The sequence below is a fragment of the Nothobranchius furzeri genome, chromosome 7 (genome assembly GCF_043380555.1).
Source record: "Nothobranchius furzeri strain GRZ-AD chromosome 7, NfurGRZ-RIMD1, whole genome shotgun sequence".
Taxonomy (NCBI): domain Eukaryota; kingdom Metazoa; phylum Chordata; class Actinopteri; order Cyprinodontiformes; family Nothobranchiidae; genus Nothobranchius; species Nothobranchius furzeri.
This window is the reverse complement of record NC_091747.1, coordinates 68,612,129-68,617,127: the sequence shown is the minus strand read 5'-3', so window position 1 is coordinate 68,617,127 and position 4,999 is coordinate 68,612,129. Positions and strand designations below refer to the sequence as shown.

Sequence of the window (4,999 nt, the reverse complement as noted above, 5' to 3'; positions counted from 1 at the left end):
TCAAGATATACAGTCCACTCTGTCCCTTCTTGGAGATGGCTTCACGCTTGTGTCTCCAGTCCAGTCTGTTGTCCAGATGAACACCGAGGTATTTGTAATCTTCCACCACCTCCCCCTTCTCCCCAATAATGCATGTTGAGCTATTCCCGTTTCTTTCTAAATCATCTCATTTGTTTTGTTCACATTCAAGATTATGTGAGTGTCCCCACACCACGCCACAAAGTGGTCCACCAGCTCTCTGTACTCTTGACCATCCCTCATAAACCCGACGACTGCAGAGTCGTCTTGAGTCTTTCTGCAGATGACAGGTCTCCGAGTTGTTCTGGAAGTCTGCAGAGTGAAAAGGAACGGTGAGAGCGCTGTACAGGCATCAGATGTACAAATGTGGAATAATTTTCCCAATGAGCAGATCAGTATAATATAACATTAAACAAAGAACATAAACAGGGAAATACCAGTTACAAACATGCTTTTACACTCAGAATACAGAAAATAGAGAACTTTGTGCCAACTGGGGACGTGGTGAAAGATCATTTCACACTACTCTCCTCCTCGTTAGTTCAGAAGAAAATACTACCATATCTTACAACATCGCTCGTAAGACAACAAACTGTTTTTTAACATGTTAAAAGTCTAATTGTTTTGTTTTTAAGGAACAATTGTACGTCTCAGTCAGTTCAGTAGCGGAGGAACGCCAGCTCGGAGTGAAAGAGGATCTATTTCAGAGTTGAAACAATCCAGCTCTCTATTTAGATGCTGAAAACCCTTGCTTCTCTAGCTTGGAACAACCCAGTCATTTGATTGGTCCAATGTTGGATCTGAGCAGGGGGACACGCTCCTAACTGCTTCATAACAGTGTCCTTTAGGGTTATTATGTTATTTAAAAAATAAAAATGAGGAACGCTTCACGAATTTGCGTGTCATCCTTGCGCAGGGGCCATGCTAATCTTCTCTGTATCGTTCCAATTTTAGTATATGTGTTAGCGAGCTAACACGACGAAAGAGCGATTCCTAAACCGGATTCAAGAGGTTAATGTTCGGGTTGCGTAATAACTTACGGTGTCAAAGGACCCAGCTGCATTGTGGGAGATGTGGGCGGACCAAGCGGAAGCACCGACTAAAACGTTGAGGATGAATGTGTTTAACTCATCTCAGTTACGCTATGAAAACACCGTGGCTCTAGCACTGCACACGTGATAAAAAATAACACCTAGCTCGTTGTGTTACACTGAACATTGGTTTTAGTCCCGCTGACCAACTTCTCAGCACTCTTAAACAGTACACACACGATCTGTCTGGTCCATTATCAACAAACCTGCTTGTTTTTTACTATATCGGTTGAATAAAACGCCTAACAGCTGTTTGCCATCTTTTAATTACCCGAAGAGTAAGGGCTTATTCACGTGGATTGTCGTAGGCGGAAAACAAACAAAATAAACTGTAATTGAGTTGACTGACCACCAGAGGTCGCGGTCAGACTGCTATAATTTCTGTTAAAACAGTCAAACGAGCAGTATGGTGTTGCGTCAGCTCCTCGTCGCAGAATTTATATTAACACCTTTAACCACGTCAAGCAGCACACTCTCTACCTTTCACTTTGTTTAACCAGTTCCCCTTTAACCAATTCTGAATAGTCAGACACTTATTTTACTGCATTTGACATGTTCTTGCAAAACTGGTTCATCACTACATGTTCATAAAATAATAAAACACTCATGGAACAAACTTAATAAAATATTTCTACTCAACGTGAGCTTTAAAATAATATAAAATATTTCTACTCCACATGAGCTTTAAAATAATATAAAATATTTCTACTCCACATGAGCTTTAAAATAATATAAACGTAAACCAGTTTAAATAACTCTTTTCTCATCAACTACCTTGCCTATTTTCACTATTTCACCTACATGAACAAAATAACACTTCTTTCTCGGCAATGCCATTCGTTTTACACGGAGCACACAAGGGTAAAATCCATGACGCAGTTAATGTGCCGCCGCCATATCAACTTCGCCATCGAGGGCCGTCGGGCCTACAGCTCATTAACCACACATTAAGAACAAAACTTCCCCAAAAAACGATTAACACATCTTCACACGGTTTTCTCCCGTTTTCACCTGTTTATCGCTCTTAAATGATGATACTAACCTGTTAAAACAGTCAAATGAGCAGACAGGACATCAGTAAGTTGTTGCTGCGCCAGCTCCTCGTCGCAGAATGAGGAAAAGCTAACGTCCGCGGCGCGTTAACGTGTCCCGGTCAGCTGCCAAGTATCATACTGCCCTCTACTGGCATTAAGGTGCATTACTTTTACAGAACAGTTTATAAAGACTGATAATAATGTCCTTAGAGACTCTGTTTTTTTTTTCTTTTCCTTTTAGCCTGGAATATATATATATATATATATATATATATATATATATATATATATATATATATATATATATATATATATATATATATATATATATATATATGCTGGGTCCCCGGAGGGCTTGCTGGCTGTCCTGGCAATGACTTTTGAGTGCCAGCCGGCGCGCTACTCCACTTCCCATTCCCGTGTCGCCCTGCTGACCTCACTGCTGACGGGTCGAGCCGGCGAATGGGCGGCGGCTCTTTACAACCAGAAATCTCCTGCCTGCAATGACTATGAAACTTTTGTGAAGGAGATGAAAAATACATTTATTCATCCCAGAAGCGAGGTCTTGGACGAGACTCGGCTGCTTCAGCTTCGTCAGGGCTCCCAGACGGTGGGTCAGTACACCTCCCGCTTCCGGACGATAGCCGCTCGGTTGACGTGGGATGACGCCGCCCTAAAGGCCGTTTATCTGGAGGGGTTGTCCCCTAGAATCCGGGAGGGCATGATTGGACATGAGGCCCCAACCTCCCTGGACCTGGCAGTGGATCTGGCCCTCCAGTTGGACCGCTGCATCCTGAACAGGCCGAGCACCATGCCAGCTCCCATCCACACCAGAACGTCACCCCGTTGTCCGGCCCACCAACCGACGAAGGAACCGATGCAGCTCGGCCATCTCCCCCCTGAGGAACGGGCACGGCGCTACCAGGAGGGACGATGCGCTTACTGTGGGGATTTGGGTCACCACCGTGGCACGTGTCCAAGAAGACCGGGAAACGGTCCCTCCGGGTCGGAGTAGGGGCTGTTCCGCCCAGAGTCTCCACTTTTCCGGTCCCACACCGCACCACTCTCCCGGTCTCCCTCCACCTGGACCAAGGCCCGACCAGACTGGAGGCTCTTTTAGACACGGAATGTTTTATCGACCAAGGACTGGTCACTCAGCTCAAGATACCCCTTACTACTCTCGACCGACCCATTCCTGTGACCTCTGTGGATGGCCGGCCCATCATGCCGTACCCTCTCACCCACCGAACCCAGGGCCTCCACATGACCATCGACCAACACCTGGAGACCCTCCACTTCCTGGTCATCCAGGCTCTGGCTACACCTTTCATCCTGGGCCATTCCTGGTTCTGCCGCCATGAGCCTCACATCTCCTGGTCCGCCAGTAAGGTCCTGGCCTGGGGCGCGGGTTGCCAGAACCACCGGGGCTCCCCTACACCTCAGACCGGAGCAACCCCTCCCAAGGACGTGGACCTGACGCTCGTTCCTCCTCAATACCACGACCTCGCTCAGGTCTTCGCGAAGGAACCCACTACCAGGCTACCTCCTCATCGACCCTATGACCTGGAGATCAGGCTCCAGCCCGGCACCACCCCTCCTCGGGGTCGTCTGTACTCCCTCTCTCCGGCGGAGACCCGGGCAATGGACACTTATATTGCCGACGCCCTCCAGAAGGGGTTCATCCGTCCCTCAACATCTCCTGTTGCCGCAGGGTTTTTCTTTGTAAAGAAGAAGGAGGGAGATCTCCGGCCCTGTATTTACTATAAAGGGTTAAACAAAATAACAATCTGGGACCCTCACCCTCTTCCGCTCATGGGCACCGCCCTGGACACCATCACCCAGGCCACTCTATTCACCAAGCTGGACCTGTGCAGTGCTTACAACCTGATCTGGAGCAAGGAGGGTGAGGAGTGGAAGACCGCCTTTATCACGCCCACCGGCCACTATGAATACTTGGTGATGCCTTTTGGCCTCTGCAACAGCCTGTCCTGTCTTCCAGCGATTCATTACAGACGTACTAAGAGACATGTTGGGCCGCTGGGTCTTTGTACATCTGGATGATATCCTCATCTACTCCCGCACGGCTGAGGAGCACATCCGACATGTTCGGGCTGTTCTGTCCCGCCTCCTGGACCATGAACTGTATTGCAAACTGGAGAAGTGTGCGTTTCACCAGGAGTCCACCTCCTTCCTGGGTTTTACCATCTCCTCCCGGGGCCTGAAGATGGACCCTCAGAAGGTTCAGGCAGTAGCTCAGTGGCCTCTACCCACGACCCTGAAGCAGTTGCAAAGCTTCCTGGGCTTCTCGAACCTTTACCGGAGGTTCATACACAACTTCAGTTCCCTCGCAGCACCTCTGACCTCCCTCACCAAAGCCACCAACCAGCCTCGCCCTTCCCGCCTTACTCCAGAGGCTGTCCGTGCATTCCATGTTCTGGTCGGGCGCTTTATTAAGGAACCCATCCTCCTCCACCCGGACCAGACCCGGCCCTTCGTCGTGGAGGTGGACGCCTCTGATGTGGGAGCGGGGGCCGTCCTCTCGCAACGGGGTCTGGACTCTAAGCTCCACCCATGCGCCTACTTCTCCTGGAAGTTTTCCCCCACACAGCAGAACTATGGGGTCGGCGACAGAGAACTGCTGGCAATAAAATGGGCCCTGGAGGAATGGCGGCAGTGGCTCTTGGGGACCACCGACCCTTTTCTGATCTGGACCGACCACCAGAATCTCATCCACCTTCAGATCGCTCGGCAACTCAATCCTCGTCAGGCTCAGTGGGCCCTCTTTTTCGAGCCGTACAATTTTCATATCACCTACCGGCCCGGCTCCAAGAACCTCAAAGCGGACACTCTCTCTCG

The 4,999-nt window shown here is 49.2% G+C and overlaps 1 long non-coding RNA gene and 1 other non-coding gene across 2 annotated transcripts in view; both read right to left on the bottom strand.

Moving 5' to 3' along the window:
• Window positions 1–2,282, bottom strand: part of LOC107382354 (uncharacterized) — a 3,230-nt gene extending 948 nt beyond the window's left edge. The window contains exons 1-2 of the long non-coding RNA XR_001572597.3: window positions 2,152–2,282; window positions 1–330 (exon numbers count right to left, since the gene is read on the bottom strand). The exon at window positions 1–330 is cut by the window's left edge and continues 948 nt beyond it. This is a non-coding gene — a long non-coding RNA (uncharacterized lncRNA). The remainder of the gene's footprint in view (window positions 331–2,151) is intronic.
• LOC129167269 (U6 spliceosomal RNA) lies at window positions 890–995 on the bottom strand. The gene has a single exon (XR_008566092.1). It is a non-coding gene; the product is annotated as a U6 spliceosomal RNA (small nuclear RNA).
• Window positions 2,283–4,999: the final 2,717 nt, after the last annotated feature.